Source organism: Delphinapterus leucas, chromosome 3 (genome assembly GCF_059928025.1).
Source record: "Delphinapterus leucas isolate spDelLeu-1000000601 "Yukka" chromosome 3, BTC_Dleu_Yukka2, whole genome shotgun sequence".
NCBI lineage: Eukaryota > Metazoa > Chordata > Mammalia > Artiodactyla > Monodontidae > Delphinapterus > Delphinapterus leucas.
This window is the reverse complement of record NC_143131.1, coordinates 74,813,854-74,841,564: the sequence shown is the minus strand read 5'-3', so window position 1 is coordinate 74,841,564 and position 27,711 is coordinate 74,813,854. Positions and strand designations below refer to the sequence as shown.

The window sequence follows — 27,711 nt, the reverse complement described above, 5'->3', positions numbered from 1 at the left end:
TCAGTTTTACTACCAAAATATTTAACATTTTCTATGAATAAAATGTTTTATTTTCAGACATTGTAAATGGTTAATCCTTAGTTTCTGGCTAAGTGTAGCTTGATTCGTAAATTACTTAAATGAGTTATCCAAATCTCTACAAAAATCTTCCCTGGCAATTTTCACATGTTGCATATAACTTTGTTTCCCATGAAGCATTAATTTCTCTGAAAGCTGTTACATTATAAAGTTCCACTTAAGATTTCCAAAGGTTATTGAACTACAACAGCATGCCCTTTCAACATATTTAATGAAAAGTTTGTAGTGACTCCTTCAATTAAGAAGGAAAATTGATGTGTATCATTAATTACGTCAGTAGAAATCATAAATCATCACTGAGTGCTGCAATTAATTATTTTTAAATCATGTGAAGAAAAATGCCAGACACAAGATAAATCAACAGGCTCTTCAGATTAGAGTGATATGGGAGGAAAAATATGAAGAAGAAAGGATACTACAAATTAAAAGCAATTCATAAATAAATAGTCACCTTATTTTTTTCTGTAGCTCAGTATGAAAAATGATATTGGGACTACTTAAAACACGAATATCATACATCTTTGTTAACTCAGTAACACTTGAGCTTCAAGAGTTGATTATTTATCCACTTTATTAATTCACATCACACCGGTACAAAGTGAAATAAAAATTCTCAGTCCAGATGCAATTTTTTCTTGTTTAGAATAACAGTGAGAAATGGTTAAGCACGTGTTTCATTTAGATGAATAAATACTTTTTTCCAGCAGTTTTTGTCCTTGGACTATTTAATTCAAAAGCATATTTTGTTAAACACACACACACAACTTGTTGAGAAGTCCTTCAATTTTAAAATTACTTTAACAAATAGAAACAGCATTGATAATTTTCAGAGTTAGTGGTTTACCTAAATAGTAAACCAGTTTTTATATTATATACCCTTAATGGATTCCACCGTCAATCCCTCTGATTTTCTGATTTGGGGGCTGTCAAACATGTCTCCTATATGCAATCATAAACTGCTCATCCTACAAACCTGTATTTGCCTATATTAAGATAAAAAAGACAATGTGTTGAGATGGAACTTACAGCTATAATATACTCAAAACAACTATTGTTTTTAAAGTTTCATCGATAATTTAAAGATTTCAAATAATTGATAATTAGCCTTAATACTAAATAGTGTGATTAGAGGTAGTTCTTCATACTCAGTGCTCACTCATTCTCTCCCCCTCTCTTCCTCTCTCCCACAGCCCCCACATGCAAAACCATTCTATCCTTTGAGCTATTTCACAGCCTCGATTATCACCTGCAACGCCAAGCTCTCTCTAAATCTCTAGCCTCAATTTCCCCACTTTCTCTTGGGCAAAACAATCCATGTGCTCTACGAGAACTCCAAAAATATTGTATGTCCAGAAAAAAATTCATTTTCATTCCAAGCTTAGTTTTCTTCTTGTACCCCTAGTCGTAAGAATGGTATTAACACCCTCCTAGCAACAGGCTCAATACTTTGACTTACCAGAGACATCCCTTTCCTTGTCTATGACACCCAGCCCTTCCAAGTCCAGCTGCATCCTCCCCTTCCCCTTTACTGCCCAAATCTCTATCCTCATCCAGTCCATTATTCTCTCTTGTCTGTTCTATTTCACTTGCTCCCTAATTGGTTCCCTACCTCCTACGTTTTCATCTAGTATTTAATCTTCCCATTTTTGCCCATTGAATTTGTTTAAAGCACAGCTCTAAACTCTACTCACTACTCAAAAAACTATATGTTGACAGCAGAATATACCTCCAACTAAAATGTTTTTAAGAGGTGAAACAAATAAATCAAAGGAAAAAAATTACTGATGTCTCAGCTCCTCAGTCTGATGTTCAAATTTGCCAACATTCCCACATCTGGCCACAATATTATTTTCATGCCTCCTATCTTCTCTAGGGAGTGTGAAGTAGAAGAAATAGTGAAATAGAAATATGATGGGGAAGTAACATAAGTAGGAAAACAGACACTTTCGTCAATTTTGTTATTGATGCAATCCTAGGCCTACAACATCAGAGTGCTCAAAAAATTGTTGCTTGGTAATTGAAAATTCATTTGGATTCCAGGCCATTAATTACACTGTGAATATATAAGATACAGTAAAATTTATTTACTTATTTATTTGTTTATTTAACCTGTGTGTGTGTGTGTGTGTGTGTGTGTACCACTTATAGCTTAATTAGGACTATAGGAGGCAATGTTTGACCAATAAGCTGTGTCACTTATTAGCTATAGTAACTTTAGATAAATCACACACAATAAAAATGAAGTCTTCTATTTTATCTTTTAAATGGAGCTAATACTACCACATTTGAAGGGTTATTTGTGCCACTAAATGAAACTGGTTTTGAAAAGTGTATTTCTTAACACATGGTAGATGCTGAATAAAAGTTTCTTCTTTTTTTCTTTTCCATTCAGCCTGTTCTCTAAAAATTAAACTTGCCTCCGACATACATACCAGATGGCTCTGCCTGGCATGCCCTTACTTCCTGTTCCAGCCTGCCTAAATCCTACCTATTCTTCAAGAATGAAGAGTTCCAATGACACCTCTTTTAATCCTCTCTTCCCAATTCCTACTGGTCAATAGTGACCTTTCCAATAACACTTCATCTGTTCCACTTTGGGGCATTTATCTCATTTCCGTTCTTATAGTCTGAGACTGATGGCAAATTCATATCTGGCTCACTTTTTAATGACTCCTCTCTCTCTAATATCTAACACAGTGCCCTACAAACAAGCATAAAAGTAATTAATGAATACATAATGTTATCTGAACATAACTTATTGCCAACAAGGAAAATCAGAATCGTAGAAGCTAACTGAAAGTCATAAGTGCTACAGTTAACACAGGGTAGCAGCAGAACTGGAGACCTGTTTTCCTGCATCTTATAAAGGGAGCGTGGGATGTGCCATTTTCTTAGATTTGAAATATAGCCCTAGTTCCTAAGGCAAAATCTAAATAGACTGAATGTTCTTTACTTTGGATATGTACAAGTTGTTCCTATAGTCCAAATAGAAGCAATCAAAAATTTCATGCTTGGACTTACACTCACTGACTTTTCTTAGACCCATGAGAAAACATAAGTTGCAAGAAAAACTGCCACTCCAAAATCTGGAGAGATAGGAGAATCCAGAAAGTTACACAAGAACTGTCTACTGGTGATGCAAGCCACTGGAATATAAAGTGGTAATAACACTTAAATGGTAATTTTGATGAACTGCTGTAGACTGACTGTTGACTAGCATGAAAGTGAGAAACTCCTGGGGGGCATCAGTCTTAGGAGAGCCCCCGGAGTTTTGTGAGATTTACCTCTGGAAATGTCACGAGGTTCTCATGGTGAAAATCCAAGAAAAATCCTCTCATGGTTGCAGCAGAAGAAGAGGACGAGTAATTATTGTGAGATACACCCAAAGCATTCTGCATAACAAAGATCTTCTTTCCAGGGGAAAAGACTTAACCTTATTCTTATTCGTTACCTTATTCTTATCACAGCTGGAGGGAAGAGCATTCCTATAATTGCAGCCCCTCCAACCTTTCTGTCTCACCTAAAGAGATAACAAAAAGCTATACCTAATGATAAAAAGTGCTCAGCAAACTAGGAATAGGAAGGAACTTCCTAACTTGATGAAGAACATCTACAATAAACCTACAGCTAACATACATTATGGTGAGAAACCAGATGCTTTCTTTCCCTCTAAGATCAGGAACAAGGCAAAGATGCCACTACCACCACTCTTCTTCAACATTGTACAGCAAATCCTAGCTAACGCAGTAAGACAAAAAAATGGAAGTAAGAGGTATACAGATTGGAAAGGAAGAAATAAAACTGTCTTTGTTCACAGATGACATGATTGTGTATGTAAAAAATCCCAAAAAATCAACAGGAAAAACTCCTGGAATTAATATGTGATTATAGCAATGCTGTAGGATATAAAGTTAATATACTTTCTTATATACCAACATCCAATAATTGGAATGTGAAATTAAAAACACAATGCCATTACATTAGCACCACAAAAATAAATAAAACACATAGGTATAAAGCTAACAAAATATAACAAGATCTATAGAAGGAGAATTATAAAATGCTTATGAAAAATACAAAGATCTTAATAAGTGGAGAGATGGTTCATGTTCATGGATAAGAAGATAATATTATTAAGATGTCAGTTCTTTCCAACTTGATCTATAGGCTCAACACAACCCCAAGCAAAAACACAGCAAGTTATTTCGTGAATATCTACAAACGGATTCTAACATTTACAAGGAAAGGTAAAAGACCTATATTAGCCAACATAATACTTCAGAGGAACAAAGATGAAAGACTCACACTACTCAATGTGAAGACTTCTAAAACTATGATAATCAAGACATCATGGTATTAACCAAAAGTAGACACATCGATCAATAAAACAGAATAGAAAACCCAGAGATAAACCTATACAAATATAGTCAGCTGACCTTTGACAAAGAAACAAATGCAATACAATTTAATGGAAAAAGGATAGTCTTTTCAACCAATAGTGCTGAAGCAACTGGATGTCCAAATACAAATAAACAAACAAACAAACCTGGGCACAGATCTTACACCTTTCACAAAAAGTAATTCAAAACAGTAATAGAACTAAATTTAAAATGCAAATTATAGGGCTTCCCTGGTGGCGCAGTGGTTGAGAGTCCGCCTGCCGATGCAGGGAACACGGGTTCGTGCCCCGGTCCGGGAAGATCCCGCATGCCGCGGAGCGGCTGGGCCCGTGAGCCATGGCCGCTGAGCCTGCATGTCCGGAGCCTGTGCTCCGCAACGGGAGAGGCCACAACAGTAAGAGGCCCACGTACCACAAAAAAAAAAAAAAAAAAAAAAAAATGCAAATTATAAAACTTCTAAAACATAGAAGAAAAATTCATGCCACCTGAAGTTTCATAATGAATTTTTAGATATATATATACATATAGCTGATTCACTTCATTGTATAGCTGAAGCTAACACATCATGGTAAAGCAAATATACCTCAATTTTATATATATATATATATATATATATATATATATATATATATACACACACACACACATCACAAGGCCAAGAAGACAAAACAAAAGCATGATTTATGAAAGAAAAATTGGTAAGTTTGAAGATTAAAACTTCTGTTCTGCAAAAGACACTGTTAAGAGAATGAAAAGAGAAGCAAATCACTATGACAGAATATTTTCAAAACATGTATCTGATAAAGGACTTGTATTCAAAATATAAAAAGATCTCTTAAAACTCAATAATAATAAGGAAACAAAAACCCTATTTAAAAATGGGCACAAGATCTGAACAGACACACATCTCATCAAGGAAGATAAACAGATGATAAATAAACATAGGAAAAGATGCTCAACATCATTTGTCATTAGGGCACTGCAAATTAAAATAATGAGATACAACTACACATCTGTTAGATGCCTAAAATCCAAAAATCTGATAATACTAATGGCTGGTCTGAAGCACTCTCATTCATTGCTGGTGAGAGTGCATAATGGTAAAGCCACTTTGGAAGACAGTTTAGCAGTTTCTAACAAAGCTAAAAATAGTGTTACCATACAAACTAGCAATCATGATCTTAATTATCTACCCAACTGATTGGAAAACATATGTCCACACAAAAACCTGCACATAAACAGTAGCAGCTTTATTTGCAAATGCCAAAAACCAGAAGAAACTAAGATGACCTTCAACAGCTGAGTGGATAAACAACCTGTGGTACATATGTACAATGGAATATTATTTAGTGATAAAAAGAAATGAGCTATCAAGCCATAAAAAGATGTAGGTGGATCGTAAACACATTGCTAAGTAAAAGAAGCCATTCTGATTCCAGTTATATGAAATTCTGGAACAGCAAAACTACAGAGTTGGTAAAAAAGATCAGTGATTTCAGGATTTGAGGAGGGAAGGGTTGAATAGGTGAAGCACAGGGGATTTGGGGGAGCAGGGAAACTATTCTGAATGATACTATAACAGTAAATACATGATACTAGCCATTTGTCAAAAGTCATAGAATGTATAACACAGAGAACAAACCTCAATGTATGCAGGGTTTTTAAAATTATTTAAGAGGTCAGGGGATGGAATGCAGAATGTACAAAATTAACTGTATTACAAATGTATACAGCAACCTCACTTTGGAAATGAGTGGAACCTATAAGACTAAAGACAAAGGAAATTATACATAAGCACTGTACTCTAGTTGATAAGGTTCTTTTCTAAGGTGGTATGTTTTTATAATTCTGATATCTCAATACATGTATACCGGACTTGAACAATTAAGTGAATGGAAGGTGGATGGAGGAAGCTAGGCTTCTTACTATAGTAGTAGGAGGTTACAGATGAACAAGGAGAAGAGGCTAAAATGATCCATGAAGTAATAGGTTAGAGTTGCATCTGTCTAAATATAGATACAGATGGCTATATATAGAAATATTTATCTACATGTATAAATGTGTATGGTTAGTACACACACATGTACTTTCTTGCTCTGTCAACTAAGAGGGCCTAGAAGTATTAAGAAGACCTCATTTAATAACGTGCATGCCTAGTACCCAGATTTTAGTTTCTAATAGCATCATTCAAAAAAAGGAACCAGGGCTCCTTAGAGAAAGCTACTTCTAAGACTGGGGCAAGAAATATACAAGATAAGCCTGGAGCTCCCAGTGGCCAAGCTGGAACACTGAGAACCACAATAGATGAACAAATATTGGATTATAACACAAAGTATACAATAAATATGCTGATATAAATAGATGATTTAATAAATACACAAATAGGAAAGAAAAGACAAATCTCCAATGCAGAAGAATCCCAAGTAATTTGTGTAGATACCTCACCCTCAAAAAGGTGGAGCATAACTCCCACTCCTTAAGTGTGGGCTGTGCATAGTGATTTCTTTCTAGAGAATACAGTGGAGAATTCCAACAGTCACCGCCTTATTCAGGCAACTGAGGTTAACTTCAAAATCAACTCATGTTGATAGTATATACTCTTGATATGATATGATGTCATAAAAACGGCGCTTGACTTCTGTCGTCTGCCTCCCAAAAACTTATAACACCAGTCTAATCATGAGAAAAACATCAGAAAATTCTTAGTTGAGGAACATTCTACAAAATACCCAACCAGCACTCCTCAAAGCTAAGTCATGACAAAACTAGGAAAGTCTGGGAAAAGGTCACAGCCGAGATTAACCAAAGGAAACCGGAGGACTAAATACAATGTGGCATCCTGGATGAGGCCCTGGAACAGAAAAAGTTAATCTGAATAAAGTATGCAGATACTAATAATTATCAAGATTACTAATTAATGAAATGTATCATATATGGCTAATATAAAAAGTTAAAAATAGGAAAACCTGGTTACCGTGTATATGGGAATTCTCTTTACTACCTTCATAATTTCTCAATAAATCTAAAGCTGCTCTAAAATTAAAAGATTATTCAAAAATGGTAGGCTTGGAAATAGATAAAATTATGCCCTAAATGTTGGCAGGGGGCACACTTCCTTAAGAGTCCTCTGCTGAACAATGGGAACAAGTGTAGCCCAGCAAAGACTGGGGAAGAGCCTCGCCACAGCAGCCTATTGTTCTGATTGGCTTCAAGGCTGGGGTTCTTAATACAGGGAGAAAAGGTCAGAGCATGGAGGCCAATCCCCAAGATCCAAAATTTTGGGGTTTAAGGCTACATCTAGGCAGGATCTTTGGCTGAGTTTCTTCATAGGCAGAAACAGACCAAATTCCAACTAAGATATGTAGGGAACTGAACTACGAAATAAACCAGCTGGCCGAGAACTACTTGTGACTATGCAACTGGCAAAGGAATTCCCAGGCCTCCAGATCTGCACCACAAGAAGTGGGAGGAAAGGTGCATAACTACCAAGGGGGCTCACCCTAAAACGTACATCAGATGTGGCCTTCGTGACATTGGGTATCAAAGCTCCTCGCAAAGATAAAACAGGACTAGGCGCTGTAAGACAGGAAGGCCCACTGCTACTTCCAATGAGACTCAAACATTGCAGAACCATGTGACTGCCATGTGCTCCCTTCTCCCCATTCCAAACAGGACTTTTCCATTGAGCAAATATTCTAGCAGCAGGATTCAACTGTACATAGAGTTGGATTAAGTCAGTGAGCCCCTCCATATGTATCTAAACACAGAACTATACAAAATCCCATGCCTAGAGTGCCATTTCAAAGGGAATGGGAAGCAAATAGAAAGGTAAGGCTACTGAAGTCGCTAGATTCTTAGACCCTATTCATGCAAGGACAGAGGTAAGTGTGAACATTTCTAGACAGTCCACATATCTTAAAGATCGCTCATTTCATGAATGAGTAATCATTTCTAAAGTCAACTATTCATAAATCCTTTGTTGGTGGTGAGGTAAAAAAAATCCAAGGGCTTATCATAGCTTCAGCGGTGGAGCTAAGTTTTAGTGAATGCAAGCACAAATAAAGTGCTTCAAATGTTAACCAATTACTCATAGGATATATATTTAAATGACACACACACACAGATCTTCCTCGAGTTACAATGGGGTTATGTCCAGATAAAGCCATCGTAAGTCAAAAATATAAATTGAAAATGCATTTAATATACCTAAATCAACAAACATCATAGCTTAGACTAGCCTACCTTAACTATGCTCAGAACCCTTACGTTAGCCTATAGTTGGGCAAAATCTTCTAACACAAAGACTATTTTATAATGAAGTGCTGAACAGTTCATGTAATTTACTGAATACTGTACTGAAATTGAAAAACAGAAGTTGTATGGGTACTTAACAGTGTAACTGTTAGCAGCTGTTTACCCTCTTGACGGAGTGGCTAACTAGGACCTGTAGTTCACTACCTCTACCCAGCATCTAGAGTATGTGCCACATAACACTGGCCAAGGAACAGGCCAAAACTCAAAATTTAAAGTATGTTTTTTACTGAAGGAATATTGCTTTCACATCATTGTAAAGTCAAAAAATTGTAAGTTGAATCATCATAAATTGGGGACTACCTATATAGCACCATGCTTAAAATAAAGTATTTTCAATCAAATTACAGATTTGATTTTTCTCTGCCATTGTGTATTGGGCATGTAGGGGGCAGATAAGTTTTGGTTTTAAGAATCTCCATCATGGGAAACCACATCTTGACCAATGAAGAGAACTGTTCACCACCTAGAAATTCTAAACTTTGAGTTGGATGCAATAAGGAGATGAGATTTAGCGACTGTTTACTTTGGAGAAAAGAGGAGTTCTCTAGTTTTCTGGCAATATGCATTCTTTTGATAGGAAAAAAAACCGTAGTCTGGGATTCTGTCTTATATCCCAATATTCTACAGTCAACATATTGAATGGCAAGGATACTACTTTTCTCAATATTTAACCAATTGCCTCTAAATTCTTCAGGCACTAGTAAAAATAAATAAATAAATAAAACAAAAGCAAAAAAAAAAAACCACACCAAGTGAGCCTAAGGAATGTACACAAATACACACACATAGAGAGTATCATTTAAAAATTATTAAAATTGAGCTGAGAGCAAGACACTTAAACACTAATGTCACTATAGTAGTTACATAAGGCCAAGTAAACAAGACGCCTACATTAACTTATAAGATATTTTGTAGGACAAAAATTTTAAAAAGAAGATTGTGTGATTTGCTACTTCACGCATCTTTCCAGTCTTTACTTAAATGACACCATCGCATTTAGGCCCTCCTTGGCCACCCTATCTAAGACTGACCATCCCCAATACTCCCTCTACCTCTTTTCTTTACTATTTTCTTAGCACTCATTACTATGTGTCATACTATATACTTATCACTCTTGTTTATTGTCATATAATTTCCTTGAGAGCAGGACTTTTTGTCTATTTGGTCCACTGTTATATTCCCAGTGCCAGATCAGTGCCTAACACATAGTAGTAACTGCTCCGTGTTTGTATGGATCAATTAAATAAAATTAAAAATGCTTTTCTCTGATCCTGCAGTCCCACTCCCAGGCATATATCTGGAGAAAACCATAATTCAAAAAGATACATGCACCTCAATGTTCACTGCAGCACTATTTACAATAGCCAGGACATAGAAGCAACCTAAGTGTCCGTCGACAGATGAACGGCTAAAGAAGATGTCATACATATATACAATGGAATACTACTGAGCCATAAAAAAAGAATGAAATAATGCCATTTGCAGCAACATGGATGGACCTAGAGATTATCATACTGAGGGAAGTAAGTCAGACAGAGAAAGATAAATATCATATGATAGTGCTTATATATGGAAGCAAAATAAAATGACACAAATGACCTTATATACAAAACAGAAACAGACTCACAGTCACAGAAAACAAATTTATGATTACCAAACGGGAAAGGGGGAAGGGATAAATTAGGTAAATTAGGAGTTTGGGATTAATATATGCATACTACTATATATAAAATAGATAACCAACAGGGACCTACTGTATAGCACAGAGAACTACACTCAGTAGTTTGTAATAACCTATAAGGGAAAAGAATCTGAAAAAGAATATATATATATATATATATCTGAATCACTTTGCTGTACACCTGAAACTAACACAATATTGTAAATCAACTATACTTCAATAAAAAAATAAAAATTTTAAAATGATTTTCTCTTGTGGGGAAATTGTAGATCATAATTGTGATAAGTTGCTTGTTTATTTCAGTGACAAAATTAGGAAAAATAATACAAGGATTTCTTTAATTCAAAAAATCAATACCTTGAAATTTTATCGAAATGACAAATGATGACAGACAAGAAAATATACAAGGTCTGGGCGAGTACACTCAGGTATAAAAGTCCTGGTGTTACTGTAGATCCATTATTTTCCTTCTTTATCTTGAAAATATGTACTAGCCTTAAATCAAATTAGTTTACACGTGTACCTTTTATAGTGAAAATTTATATTTTAGCCTTTTTTAAAAGAAAAATTTTTTTTTTTTTTTGCGGTACACGGGCCTCTCACTGTTGTGGCCTCTCCCGTTGCGGAGCACAGGCTCCGGACGCGCAGGCTCAGCGGCCATGGCTCACGGGCCCAGCCTCTCCGCGGCATGTAGGATCTTCCCGGACCAGGGCACGAACCCGTGTCCCCTGCATCGGCAGGCGGACTCTCAACCACTATGCCACCAGGGAAGCCCTAAAAATTAATTTTAAATTACTATATTAGCATTCTATAATGAATTTTCTCCCATTATATATCGAGAAGTATATTATCAAAAAGCTGCTAAGGATTATTCATTATATTAATGAATAATAAGATACTGACTCAAAGCTGAGAGTGATACAGAAAGGGCACTTTTAGTAAAATAAGAAGATAAACTATGATTTTGACCAAAGCACTAAGTAAGCAAACATGTTCCAAACCAAGAAATGGAAAAGCTCTTTAATTCTGTTTCCCAGCAATATTTTCACTACTATGCACAGACACAGAAAATATAAACATAAAACCTTAATTCTATTTATGAAATAAGCATTTGTCTTACCATAAAAGTGATGGGAAGGAAGAATAATGTGACTAAAAAGTGGAATTATCTTGGAATTATATCCTGGGTCTGTCACTTATTAGCTTTGTGGTTTGGGGAAAGTTACTTAACATCTTTGAGCTAGAGTCTTAGTTTATTCCTCCTCTGCAAACAGAGTGAAGAGATTGGGTATAATACTTTCCTCTCCAGGTAACTGTAAAAAGTAATGTTATAACGTCCATCAAGTGCTTGGCATAATGCCTGTATACATTATTTCCTTAACAAACTGTAGCTCTATTTAACCAATCTGCAGCTAAACCACAAATACCCTTATTAATGTATACCCTTTGCTGTACTGAAGACAAAGGTTAACTAGGAAGTGTTAGTGTTCTAGTCAAAAGACTTCCATATTAGTAAACTTCATGGCATGAATGAGATTATTTACGAAAACTTGTTTTAAGATATCTATAATGAAACAAGATGTTCCATTAATAGCCAGTGGTACATTCCCAAGGGAAGAAAAAAGTTTGTTCTAAAGACGAGAAGATATAAATGAAAACAGAGTACCTAGATTTTAAATTACACAGAAAACAGAAAATAAAATGTTGATATCAGCAAATTATATATAGGGACACTTAAAATGAGTTAAAGTGCAAATACTAGGATGGAGTGCTAGTATAAGTTTATTTTCTTGAAGGCAGATCCATCTAGAAATATCTTGTAAGCTATCTGACCCTTCACACGCAATCTAGGATTCTACATCAAATAATAATTCACAAAGGATCCCTTAGTACTGATGAACAATCAACTCACCTGGGACAAACACTGTGGATGCCTTAAGGAATACAACTTCACTTGTTTAAAAACTATATTTGTAGTTTGTGATAATAAATTGGATTAGAGTCACATTCATTGTTAACCTATGTTTTATTTTTTGTTAGTAGGAAGTTACTACTTCGATGAATGTCTTTAAAAAGAGATCTAACTTGATTGAGACTTAACAATGACTCTGGGAAAAAACTAGCTGAGAATGTTGAAGGTATTTTAAAAAGAAAGTCTCAATGTCACACCTGCACATTTAAATTAGGTCTAATGTTCTGGGGCTCCCTTTGCCCAGTTTGCTAGAAGTTTCAGGACCCCTTCAAAGATGCTAAGGGTATATACAAACATCCAATTTCTGAGACTAGAATTCAATTACACTGACAGACCGGCTCCTCTTTTCTCTCATGGAGTCACAGCCTAGTGGGAGAGATGGAAAGCAATTATAATCAAGTACGATATGGGCTAAGATATGGATTGTACATCTGCTATAGGGTCCCCTTCGATGGATAAAATAACCTCTCAAATAGATGAAAATGCCATTTGACAGTGAGGTTTCAATTTCCTTCCAAAAGGTGAACCGCCCAAACTTATCTTGAAGGCTGTCTCTCACACAAAATCCCAAGACATTTTTTTTTACTTAAAGTTCTTTATAACATGTTGATAAGCATCAGATATCCCTTTGCACTGAATATCTTGTGATAAGTTCTTTGCCAGGAATGGTTTCATATTCCTTATCACTTATACTCATGACAATGATACATCCCAGAAGTATCTTCTAGAATAGATACTATAGATCAGGAAGGATGTTACCTCACATTAATTCTAAATAGATAATGCTATCGCCTAATTTAATAATATTTGGTAACCTGATTTGAGAATCATGGCCATTCTAAAAATCATAAAAGGAAATTTTTTTACCGTACCAGGAAACAAATGGATTCAAAGAACATTAAATGTAGTAGCTTGAACACTGGAGAAATGGAAGAATAACAGTTCTTTGATAAAGTCAGTCTCTAGGTTCTTTTCTCAGAGAAGACCTTAAATATGTTTCAAAGTTCTCTGAAAGTTTTAATTCTTCCCTGGGTATCAGATATCATTCCTTTCATTATGGTATAAAACTTTTCCCTTAACAAAAGTCACAGTCGATTATTATGTAACCGACTGTTAAAAATATTCCCTTGCGTCAATATATTACAGCCACTGTTTTGGTTCCTGGGTGCTCTCTAACCTACTTATTAAACTAATCTGGAGGTAATGGTGAATGACTCATCAGTCTTTATTTACACTCAAGTAGACCATTTTTAGACCCAACCAGAAAGTATTTTTTTAAACACCCACCTTTATAGTAAAATTGAAAACAAAACAAGGAAAAAGAAATAATCTAAAGAAAAATGTGAAAGAAACCAAGATTTTTTAAATATTTGCTTATTTAAGCACTGTACTTTATTATTATTAATTTTAGAACTAGGATAGTTATTATTTATTATTAGTAGGATAACATGTGAAAAGAAATCATGACTGTAAATATTAATTCTTAAACAGAGCTACATTGTTGATTAAAGCTGCCATTGTGTGTGTGTGTGTGTGTGTGTGTTTTCACATAAAGGATGTACAATGTGCAAAGTGGAAAGTATTTCATAGTGTTGCTGGATGGATGGATGCGCTAATAATCTGGGTCAGCACACATGCCCCCACTCAGCAGCTCTGGGTGCGCTGTGATGTTTAGGAATGCTATTTTGAAAGGTGGAGCAAGAGGTCTGCCCTTGCATACACAAAAGTACAGTCCTAAGCAGCTAGAGGATAATTACTCATTCCCATTACCATTCTTTATAAAATAAGCTATTAGTTGTAGAAAAATTACATACATGTACTGGGAGAAATGACTGAGGCCCATAAATATTACTAAGTGCTTAGACTCCCTTAGTGTCATGAAATTACAGATGCATATAGTGAAAGCTTAGCAACTGAAATCAACTCTGCCCACATAAAAGACACTTAACACAGTTTTTATTATTATGCACTTTATATTTTGCTACCTATGTATCGGTGAAGCTTAACTTCATATATCCAGTCTACAGATTCTAAGTGATGTGGGAGGGTCAGGATGGAGAACAGGACTGGTAACCTTCTATACTAGATCTCATGCCCATAGCTTCCTGGTTTTCTTATTCTTTTTTCTAACCAGTTTTTCATGTCCTCATGGCCCTGTGTTTCCTTTTCCTTTCTGTCAGCTATCCTGGTTCTATATCTCAGGTGGGGAGTGGCATCTGTTTGCCATCCAGGAAACTGAAATATTTAAGGGACTCTCAATAAATATGTGTGTAGCATAATTGAAAAGCTGCATCAATGAATTAAAATTTACCCTTGTAAAATCCTTGTTTTAAAAAATAATTTGGGAATAAATAAATGTGGGGGGGAGGGTGAAAAGTTTTTTCAAGCTGTTGAGAGGTTCTAAGAAGATTCTCTAAAGTTCAGCATTGACAATGCAGTGTGCACCATCATTATTTTCTTTTATCTTGCTCTATAGTGGTTGAGGGGATACATTTTTCTTTCCTTCTTTTAAAGACATTTAAAAGCAGTGTTCCAGTTTCACAGCCAGCATCTTCACACCATTCAAAAGACATACAGTCAATCATAACCCCGAACAGGACGAAGAGGGTTAGTTTTCACTTAAGTAAAGTTCAGTGAAAAGCCAACAGATCAGTGTGATTATAGCTAGATCAATGATGCATAGTCCTGAAAGGTTTTACACAAGCAGCACTCTTAGGATGCAGCTCTAAGGAGCAGGTAGGTCAAGAAAAATACAAACGCAATGCCCAGCATACGTACCTCCCTTTGGTCCATCAAGAATCTGATCAGATTGTCTAACGGGAAGCCATTCTTGCCACAGGGGCAGGGTTGGAGTGTTTCCATTTCCGCTGACTGCATTTCAGCCTTGAGTGTGTCAGCTAAGGTTTTCTGCTGGTCAAAGTCACAAACATTCTGGTCAATATCTTTTATGAGGAATGACAAATGTAAAAAGACAAACTCTACTGTGTCAGATAAACTATATGGGGTTTTACTAGATCCCAAGCAAAGATTTAACAACATGTAGTCAATTTCAAAGTCTTCTGCTAATTCAAGGAAACAAAAAACTCGCACTAAAAAGATTCCTGACCAGGCTAGAGAAAGACTGTTATGTTCAGAGCTATGGACATCTTGAGAGTTATCCTTTTTAGCTATGAACGGTTATAGAGAACTTTTAAAAAGAAGTTTCTCATGAGGTAGCAGATAAAAATGGGAATCACAACAAACCTCAGAAAAGATCAATTTTGAATAATCTACCTGTGGCAGAATACTTTTGGAGCTTTTACTATCTCAACTTTTCCAAAACCACCATAGGAACTTTTGTTTTTAATATAGAAACAACAGACTTTCATGAATAATTCGTCCTGGACCTCACCTCTAAACAGTAGAAAGAGTTGCTCTTCACTTTATGGAAGTGTGTTCTAAACAATCTCTGGATTATTTTTAAGAACAGGGATGGCAGGTTGGGGGCGTTAATCCAGCAGAAGTTTGAATGAGGACCTACTTACTCTTCTGAGCATTAAAAAAAATTACAAACTCCTCACCCCTGTTAGCATAAACACTATTTCTGCATATGTCTCAAGTGAGATGCTTATCTGATCTTTTCTTTTGAAATCGGTATGGTAAAGCCAAAAGTGTTTCCCTTTTTCTTCTTTCTCTTTCTCTTCTCTTTCCTCTTTCTCTCTTTTGCTTCCTTATTCTTCCAATTTTAACCTGTAATATTCTAATATTTCTGTTATAATAAATTATAATTATCATTTTATTGTATCTCACCAACCTCATTTACAATAATTTCCATTTAGAAGTCCCATACAGACACCAAAGAGATTATAAATGGGTTTGCAGTATGTGCTTCATGGATTCTAATCACAGCTATGTCACAAACTTACTGTGTGACCTTGACCCAGCCACTTCTCTACTCAGTCTGATTAGTCTAAAATATCACAAAAATATCTCCTTCACTGGCATGTGCAGCAGAATAAAAAACAATTATTTGGTACTTCAGAGCAGCAAATTCTAGTTAAATGTTTTCATTAAGTATAACCTTAAAAATATTAGAATTGTATATTTGTCATGCACGAAGCAAGTTGGTACTATATTATATCAGTCAAGTAAATTGTACGTAGGTACCCTCAAGTCAAGTTCAAGGTTCTTGTGTACATATAGCATGTCTGTGCTCAAAATAATAGTGAAGTAAAAATGACTCCTATACAAATGTCCTTAGGAATAAAGAAAACAATATATGACATAGAATGTTTTTCGTATTTTTCACAGCTTCAGTAGCTTTCAAAGAAAGATTTCAGGGACTACACATCCTGTAGAAAGCATCAAATCAAAAGGATTGGCTATTAAGTTTAGCTGCATGATTCATCTTATCAACTTTCCCCAGCCTCCTAATACTCCTTTTTAAAAACTGTGCAAACTGTGTGAGACTGCGAGTATATTACACCATTATGTCCTCAGAGGAAATATTTTCTATTATTCAGCCAAGGAATGATCTTAGCTCAACCATGACAGATTCGCAGCTACCTGATCTAGAATTCTTGGTGTTGAACACAAGCCAGTCAGCAATGAAAACAATTATTTATGAAGAGTTTTACTGGTGCAATATCCTGGGTCCAAAAGAATATGAAACTTTGGAGAAAGAAGAAAACCCTTGTAGCTAATATGTTGCTTCCTACAGTAAAGTAATTCCAGTTATATGAACACAAAGAAACTATTTAAATTTAAAATAAAAATGACTTTTTCAACTGTGGGTAAAATTTTAAAATTTAACTTTAGTTCCCTGAATTGAATTATCTGTCCATAACACATGTTCTCCTTCTGGTTAAAATAGGTCTACAAAGAAGCTGTCAAACTGCTGTCAATAGTGCAGGACAAGGAATGGATCAGAAGGTAATTAGCTTGAGATTTCTGGTAAAATATCATAGGTATTGCTACACTCTATTAGCAATGCTTTATGCTCATAGGTATTGCTACACTCTATTCCAAAGCTTTTTGCTTTCTTCTAACTTGAGAAATTTATTTAACTATAATGTTTCTCTTTCCCAAATAACATAAATCATAAATCCTAAAATGTACTTTTTTATGATTTCTAATAATGTCGAGTTACAGAAAATTCAACATCTGCAAAAACGTTATTAAACCAAAGAATTTTAGAAAAATCATGTATTTTACTAATGCAAACAAATCAATTGCCAAAATAATGACTCATAAGCAAGAAATAAAATAAAACAAATTGCTTTTTCAAAGAGATATTGAAGTCAGGAAACAATTCATGCTTAGAACTATTAGTCACAGCACTGTGACCTTTCACCTTAGGTGATAAAATACACAGGTCAGAATTGAGAATACATACTCATGGCTGATCATGGCTGCTAGTTATTGATCAAAAGAGAAAAAAAGTACTTTGCAGGAAAAACATTGCTCTGAATTACAAACATCCATTCTCGTGAGACTCAGCAACTCTCTGGGTTTCTCCCTCTGGAATTGGAAGCAAGAAGTGAGTTCAGCCAGTATTTAATATCAAGTGAATGTGGTGTTTAATCAATAGTCTTCTGCTTTGTTCCTCGATGTGGAAAGCAGTGTCTATTCATTCAGCAAAGGTTAATGCCAAGGGTCAAGTGATTTCACACTCTCAGTAGGATCCACAACATTGCAGTAGTTCAGATGCCTTGGACAATAATGACTCAGTTGGACTGATTTATTGCCACTCGAAGGCCCTGCTTAATACTAAAGTGCTCTCTTATGATAATACCTCAGAAAAGAGCACTGATAAAACAGGAGGCAATAATTACCTACATTTTGAGGTAATGTCTTCATTTCTAACAACCTATGAAGACGTAAGGTTCATTTTAAATGATCTGCTTCTTGTATTAGCAAGCCATTTAAACAAGATCTTACCAGCATCATCTCTTTTATGGAATACACCATGAACGAAATTTAGTAACCCTATGACACAAATGTAAATTATAAGTAATACATGATTTAACATATGTTTTAGATAATGCTTTTTAATATTTACTTAATGCAATATTTTTCATATCAGACAAATAAAGGAAAAATATTTACAGATGGCAGGAAAAATATGAATTAATATAGTCAACTCTACTAAACAATGAAGACACAGTTTGCAATTTGATTTCTTTCTTTTTCACCAATTCTAGCACAAGACAGGGAAGCTGAACATATATCCCTATATATTCTTTCTAAATATGATTCACTTAAAGCAGCATTAGTTGAGGTCACTGTTTTAAACCAGAACACATTTGACTATGTCAGGGGTTCAATCTTTTAACATGTTAGCATCCATGATTATTATTCAGCAATGTCTCATTCCAGATGTGTTTTATACAATGAAAGAAGTTCAAATGTCACTAGGAAAACAGTGTGAGAAGAATTAATTGGAAAGCTTATATAGGAAAGTCATTTAGAATCCAGCTTTCACTAATATATCTGTGGATGAATTATATATACCAATTAATTAGTAAAATAAAATAAATTCTGTGAATTTATCTAAAGACATCCTATCATTACAAGTGGAAGGATATTTGAAACAGTTTATTACATCCCATTCTAGATGATTAGTATGTAAAGCACTCCAATATAAATTTTCTGCCTTCCACTCCCTCTTTTCATAGGAGATACAGTTTTCAGAACTCTTAATCTAAACTATTCAAAACAATGATTAATTCAGAAATCCTACTTCAAACTATTTTAAACAATTATTTTAAAGTATATGTAAAGTGTTATGCATTAAAAATAACTTTTGCATTTGTATAATTCAAGAAAACTTATTTTTAGTCCTCAACATCAGGGTTTGCCTTACAAATGAACAAAATGGGTAACAATCAGTAATTTTGATGTGAACAACAATTTCATTGCACAGCAATCACCTATATGATGTCCAGAGGCCTGAATTTACCTTTTAATTAAAACTGTCTTCAAAGGATGATGACTTTTCTGCCATTCTTTCCCAATGGAAATGATTTTATAGGCCATATAATAGAAAATGACCTATAACAGAAAAAAAAAGAAAGGTAATTAAGAACAAAGCTTTTGAAAATAAGACAAAAAGAGCAACAGACTAAATACATTGGCTTATTTTTAGCAAAAATAGCATTAGTGACCTAAGCACCTGAAAGAAAAGACTGTGAGTAGATAAGATGGGATGTTTCAAGAATCTTCCAAAGGTGTTTTTACTCAATAAGTTTCCCATACACTGTACTTCAGGCTAAAGATAATTACTGGGAAATATAGGTCAATTAATTCAGAAATGGATAAACAAGTAGCCTAAAAGGAAAATATGCGCATGTCTAATTTTGCATTTCAAATACTGCTAAATAAATTACAAGTAATGTGATCATTTTGAATGGCTAATAAAATATTTGCATATTTTGAGTTTTACAATTGCATTTAACATGTATATAATGACCAGAATAAAATGTGCTACATTGTTTTTTGCCTATAGTCATAATTATGAAATATAAACAATTGTTCAGGTTTAAGTAAGGTTTAAGACTGAGAAAAAACATTTTTAAGAGTGTACTTTTTATATTTCAATAGTAAGCGTCTCTTCAGATCCTAACAAAGTATAAAAAAAGTGTGGTCATTGTCTTTTCTACTCTTCTTTTATGTGTTCATATGTGCAAAAAAAAAGGAAGAAAAAGGTACCTATGAATCTCTATTAATGCATCTCTTAGAAATTTTTTTTTAACACAACAAAAGTTTATTTCTTATTCCTACAAAGTCTATTATAGGTCTGGGGGACACCCCTGAACAGATACATCTCTCCAATGTGGGGGGCTGGGCATTCCGGGCTGTTCTGACTTGTGGCTCCTCTCTCTGTATGTGCTTATATGACTGAGGCAGGAAAAGACAGCACTAGAGAGTCCTGCACCAACAAATAAATGCTTAAGCCGAGAAGTTAAAAACTGTTAAGAACTTTTAAAAAATTAATGTCTCTTTTCAGCCTTGCACACTCATTAGCCATAATTCAAAACCCTTTAATGCTGATTTTAGTGCCTTATATGGGAATTATCTTGAGTACTGTGCTTCCTTCGATAAAAACATCACCTAGGTCAGGACAGCAAGCTTAATAGGCTGATTTTTTGATAATTGTTGTGGAACACATCTGTAGCTAAGTTCCTTTAGTATATCAATTTCAAAATACCTAAATAGGAAAAAGGAAAAAAAAAAAACCCTTTCCTTTATATTTTCAAAATTATTAGTCAAAAGTATTCACAAAACCTTTATTCAAAGGTTCAAACTATTATTGTAATGAAGTTGCCAGATATTCTAATAAAATGAATTTTCTTTTTTTTTTTTTAAACATCTTTATTGGAGGATAATTGCTTTACAATGGTGTGCTACTTTCTGCTTTATATCAAAGTGAATCAGTTATACATATACATATGTTCCCATATCTCTTCCCTCTTGCGTCTCCCTCCCTCCCACCCTCCCTATCCCACTCCTCTAGGTGGTCACAAAGCACCAAGCTGATCTCCCTGTGCTATGCAGCTGCTTCCCACTATAAAATGAATTTTCTATAACAGTGTTCACTAATGAGTCACAAAATGATACTAAAATATATTTTTTTACTCAATACAAAGACAATACTTGTTCATTTTACAAAATTAAGAAAATTAAGTACAGCATGGTGACTATAATAAACAATGTGGTATTATACACTTGAAATTTGCTAAGAGAATAGATCTTGTGTGTTCTCACTACAAAAAAAGAAATTGTAATTATGTGAGGTGATACAGGTGTTAACTAATGCTACTGTGATAACCATTTAGCAATATATAAGTATTTCAAATCATCACCGTATATACCTTAAACTTACATAATGTTATGTCTATTTTATCTCAATAAAGCTGGAAAAATATTTTTAAGTTTTTAAAAACTAAATTCAAATAAGCAAAAAACAAAATTAAAAGACCTTTAACTTTATGTATTTATCCATACATCCAGTGTTTTGTACATATGTGAACAAAGATATAGACATATATACACTATACGTATGTATATGTAAAAAATATCTAAAATATAATGTGTTCATAATGGGGTCAGAGTGGTACATATCATTTTTTAACTTAATTTTTCTCCTAGGAATATACTATGAATATCTTTGCACATACTTATGTATTCTTAGGTATGATATTAATGATTATATCAAATTTTACTTTATTGATATACCACAGTAATTTGGTTAGCCATTTTTTCTCCTCTTAAGCATTAGAATCATTTTCCTTTCATTACTATTACAGATGAAGCTGTGATAAACATATTTTCAACTAAGTTTACTCAGGAAAAATATACTAGAAAAAGAATCAGAGGCATGAAGGATATAAAAACTCATAAAACTTCAGACAGGGTGGAGGAGTAATGTCTTAAATTATGAAAATTTTCATTGTTAACTTCATGAAGCAAATAAGGAAGGAAACATTTTTGACCATTTTAAACACATAATTTCCCTGATACTGTAATATGCTCCACAGTAGGCTTTATATGTTCTAATATTTTTCTTAGTAATCAATAACTGATAAGTTTCCACTCACTGTTTTGTGCAAAAATTTATTTTTAATAGGCAATACTGGATATAACCTTCCTCAGTCACACAATGGGAAATTATGAAAGTTTCATCAGCTTTTAAAGGTTGAATAGAGTATAACAAGTGTATACCCTTCTAGAATGTCCTAGATTCTTAAGTTTGTAGCCATTTTAAAGACACAGTTTGACTCTATTACTGAGATTATGTATTATTCAGTACAATGTACAGTAATAAAATGAATAAGTACCAAACCACAAATCTTATTTAGATGAGTTAAAGTCAACTTTGTTAGGAAACTCGACATAAAAAATCATTATTTCCAAATCCCAACAGAAAACAAAATCCAAATTAAAGGTATTTTTGGTATAATTTCCTTTCTATAGTATGGAATTAAATGAAAAAAATTAAGTATTTATATATTGCCCTTTGCTTGTTTATCAACAATCATTAACTTAAAATTAACTTTAAATATTTTTGTTATTATATACATGTGGAAATTAAAGTTGCCCTTTAATCCAAAGACATTAAAAAATAACTCAAATATTCTCACATTAACTCATCAGTAGTTAGAGTCAACATTTTTCAGATGCCAAGTTTGAAAATAATTGTATTAAAGTGATATTTGATTGATTTTGATCGTGCAAAAATCAATAGGATAAAAGTTTTTAGATCATATTACTAATTATGAAAACTTTAATTTAGAACTGTTAATATCAATAAACACTATATACCAAAAATAGTCAAAGGATAAAGTTGACAGAATTCACTGTGAAGTAAATTTTATTTATAACCAAACCTAATGTTGTTTGTGAGTTTTATTTGCTCATTTTTAGATTAACAATTATCCAAATATATTGAAAAAGACTACTAGATAGATCAACTAAATGAAAAGTAAGATATGTCATTTTTTCTTTTGACCCAGTTTTACAACTTAGACATGCCATTCACAGAATTAGGTAAATCACAATCTTGTTGGGGTTTAGGAAGAGTCATTGGTAGCACTTTTTTGGTTAACTAAAAATAAAAAATTGTCACAGCATAGTTTAAATGTTAGTACACAGGCTACTATTTTTATGTACAATCTAAAAATCACGACAAATGTGGATACTCCACCAAATTTTATTATATGGAGCTAAAATGTTTTTGAATATACATTTCAAAGATTTTCCTTTATCTTAGCATGATTTTCAGGTATTGCATTCAAGAAGAAAACTTACATCTACAATGATTGTACAGATTAGGATAGATAAGGTTATATAGCAGAAACAAACAATACCCAACTATTAGTGGCTTATGCTAACAAAATTTTATTTCTAGCTCACACAATTAGTCCTAGTCAACAGGTGGATAAAAGGTTCTATTCATTGTAAAGGCCCCAGGACCCAGATTGATGAAGATTATCTCGACACAGATTCCATAATCACAATGCCAGGGAGCAGAGAATGTGACAAATCACACACTTCTCACAACCCATTTGCCAAAGCTACACTTCATATACCTAAGTCTGAGGAGGCAAAGAAGAACTGGAAATATTGGGTGATTGGCTTTAATGCTAGCACAAAAAGTTAACAAGCTAGGTAGGTGATAAAAATGCATTTTATTGGACAATTAATGAAAAAGCAATGTATACCAAAATAGGGAAATAGTAAAAAAAAAAAAACTCTCAATCCGTTTGTGAATTGAGTTATTGCCATAACATAGGCCTTTATTAAATGTTGGAGAATTAATGAATGAGTGAATGAATGAATGAGTTGGTTAATGAGTAAACAATCACAAACCTTTCTCACTGAGAAAAAGACAATGACATCATAAAGGTAATTCTAATATTGTATGAGAAATTGGCCAGGCAGAAAATTTAATGGAAAATTCAAAATTTTGTATTTGCTAGCGCAATAAATTACTGTTTTGACATTATGTGAATTAAGCATGAGGAAATAAAATATTTTCCTAACTTGCCTTCCTTTTATGGTAATTGTCCATCCACTTAAACAGTGTTCCCCTCAGTACCACCCAAATATGTAATACTGTTCTTGATTCTGCAGAAAAAAAATTTTTTTAAAGTATAATGCCATATTTAGACCTGTCCCAGCATTAGAGGACTTTTCAGTTGAGATAGGAAACAAGCACAGAAACATCTGATTGCAATATAGAGCAGAATGAGATAAGTACAATTACACAGATCTGAACTGGCCCCAAAACATGAGTATTTTGTGCCACAGGGATTTTACTTCACCATGTTTTTCAAAATAAATGTTCACAGCTCAAGTAATTTCTGCAGAGCAAATATTTCTTCTAATTATAGAAGGAAAAATAATCCCAAGTGGTATCCTTTAACAAAAATGCATTCTTAACATTCCCTGTGTAAACCTGCAGAAAGTTTTCTCAGTTTATAAGAAAAAAATCAGAGATGTTAATGTAGTTTTATGATTATGTTTGTTGGTCTTCTTAAAAGTGCTCAAGGTACCTCTTCATACATATGTGTGTACACATACACACATATACACAAACACACAATTAACTTCTTTGATATTTAGCAGTTTATATAGGGACTAATTTCACTAATTTAAATGTTACTGACACTGGTAAGTATAATAATTTCTCCATGTAGCAAATGACCCTCATCAACTGTTCAGACAAATTATCCTATTCTTGAAGTAATTTCGCATTCAGGTTTTTAGTTTTCCTATCTGCATTAACTAAAAAAAAGGAAAAAAAAGCATTTAATGTTTTCATTTGTGTATAAGATGTAATGACACTTATTCTAAAGAACACGTTTGTTAATCACCTCATAACTTAACAATACAGCCAGTTCACAAAACAGTGTGAATCATCCTTAATCGTTTTTAGAAAAAAACATTAGGTTAAGGACTGTTTCAAATATTCAACACTTTGGATTATTCTTAGACCACGAGTAAGACTGTGTGCCCTTCTAGAAATCTTGGCAGCACAGCTGAAATCTCATTCTGTATATTTCATAAGGCTCCTTCCAGCTCTACAATTCCATGATACTATGCTGAATACTGCAAAGATAAAGATACTCTCTGCCTAAGGCAATTGTGAGCAAGGATTACATAAAAAAGAAAGTAAAGAGAGAATGCTGCAAACACAATGCAATATTTAATACTGGAGGAGGGGGACTAGCTGAATTTTAAGACATAGAAAGACATATACGAAACCTTATTTCTGAGATCATGATGAAACTATCCATTTCAATCCATATGCATGTTTGAACCGGGTTCAGATTCGGGAATGAAGCTATTATTGATTCTGTGGAACATGACTTCAGATCTGAGCAAATACTGAACAAACTAAGAGGAGCTCTTAAACTCTGGACGTATGTACCTAGACATCTCAATTTAACAACCAGGCATACATTAAACAGCATTAATAGCCAGGCACTTGATGGATCAATTCCCACTGTTTGTGTAATGTGGAAATAAAAAAGGCTTATTAAATGACAAGCTTTCCCTGGTTTGTGCTAATTAATTATACACCGCATCTGACTGCTAATTTAGTGGGAAAATGCAGCCCCAAACCACGGTTTCGGCTTGAACTTTGCCTCGGCATCACCCAGTTCAGCACAGAGTGCTGCCGCAGCCTGCCACTGAACGACATCAGTATTAAATTAGAGCACAAGGCCGTCAATTTAATAAGTGCTGCAGCAGGCAATTTGAATAAGGACATATTAGTATTCTACCAGTGCACAACTAAAAGCAGCTGACCTTTCAGACCAAAGAAGATCCTTGAACACATTCAGCTGAATTTGAGAACGCAGTAATAATCTGACAGTGGTAAGAGTGCCAAGAGAGACGTTTACGATCCTGGACCCATTACTATACATCAGGCTCTCTGTGGTGTTCTTCACATAGTTTATATACCTCTGCCTTTCATTTTGCTCTTGCTCCCCACGATGAAAGAAAAGAATCTGAAATAAAGCTTCTTAAAAAATCATATATTCAGCGATATGTGTTGAAACTCTTCTTACTATTTGGATTTATGGTACAAAGAACACAAAACTAACCAATGCACATGTAAATTAGATGTGAGAATCCACACAAGAAATCATCAAGTTCCGAAGCTATAAGGAAAATTTAACATTAACAAACATAAATTTGCGTCTACCAGATGTGAAACCATTAGAAAACACCCCATATTATAGTGGGTACGAGCTTGGACCCAGGAGTGAGAAGAGAACTGGGTTGGAATCCCTGCTCTGTCAAGTGCTCACCATCAAACCTGCAGGAACCAAATTCATTGAATTCAGTTCAACAACATTTATGGAGTTCCATCGTGTACAGTGTTGTAAACCCTGAGGTCATAAAGTTGAAAAAGATTTGATCCCTGTTTTCAAGGAGATCAAAATCTAGCAATGGTGACAGAAACACACTATTAATCACAACACAGAGTGAGAAGTGCTTTCAAGCACAGAGAACGGTGATCAATTTTGCCTGATGGTTTCCAGGAAAGGTTCTCAGACATGGCAATAACCGTGCTGGGTGTTGTGAGCATTTCACCAACAGACAGAATGGAATGTGATCTGATGGGAAGTATTAATCAAATGGAAATCTATTGTATTGGGAGAGGAAGATACACTGAGTTAGGATATAAACACAGTGGATGTAAATATTTGGTTGAAGGTATGTCAAGTTGCAATTACCTGATCATGTATGCTTAAAAATGGTTTCTATGTAAGTAGAAATAGAATGTATTAGTGGATTTAAGAACAAAATGTCTTAGTAAAATTAGGACTCTAGATTTGGAGGAATGTTTACTTTCATGGCCTCACAAGAATGCTGTAGGCCAAAAACACACCTGGCGTTCAACCCAATAGACAGGAGCCAAGAGTATGCGATTGCCACACTCTGGTTACTGGGTGCCCCTCCTCAGCTGATGCCTATGCCATCCTCCTTCTCTATGACTTAAGTAGCACATTGGAGTAGGAAAGCTGGTATCACAGATCTTGAATCCGCTTTCTTTAAAAATTGTGAACTCTGACACATTACCTACTAGTACTTACAAAATACTTCTTCAACACTGCACAAACAGCACTGATATTTACACAGTATATACTGGTGTCACCTTCCTGATTATTTACAGCTGCATCTGTTCTAACTAGTTGTTGCCCTTGCCTTACAAGTTATTAAATATTTTGAGCATCACCTGTATTAGTCACAGTCCCAGCACAAAACATATGAGATACTCAAACAAGGTAACTGAAGAGAAGAACTATTCAGAAAGTGCAGGTAGGAGTAAGAGAAACCATCAAGGTATACTGCAATGCCTTGGGGTCAGTACTTGTGGGACTGCAACCACCCCTAAAACTGAAGAGGAGAGAAGAGCCACAAGAGAGAGACACAGACAACACTTTGGCGAAGGTGGCAGGACAAAACTTGGTGAATAAATACCCTGAACCTCACTGAGTTGTCACACTTTGATCTTCTGCCAGTGTCTCTCACTGGCCATGCCCAACCGGAAGCTAAAGTCCAAGAAAAACCCACTGATGCAGAAATCAAGGTTCTTTGCACCTATGGAGCAGAAAGCAGAGAAGAGGAGGGTGGAGAGCGTCTCTGGAAGGGCAAAGAAAAATTACCTAGTACATTATGCCTGCTAATGTCAACTGAGTTACACCAGCATTTGAAACTCAGTGGAGAACGTCTTCCCAAGTCCAAGTCAGTCTTCTAGGTTTCTAGGGTTC

The 27,711-nt window shown here is 34.6% G+C and overlaps 1 long non-coding RNA gene across 1 annotated transcript in view; it reads right to left on the bottom strand.

Annotated features, from left to right (window-relative positions):
- Nucleotides 1-5,125: 5,125 nt before the first annotated feature.
- Nucleotides 5,126-27,711, bottom strand: part of LOC111184389 (uncharacterized) — a 101,623-nt gene continuing 79,037 nt past the window's right edge. The window contains exons 2-3 of the long non-coding RNA XR_016392724.1: nt 19,386-19,477; nt 5,126-15,355 (exon numbers count right to left, since the gene is read on the bottom strand). This is a non-coding gene — a long non-coding RNA (uncharacterized LOC111184389). The remainder of the gene's footprint in view (nt 15,356-19,385; nt 19,478-27,711) is intronic.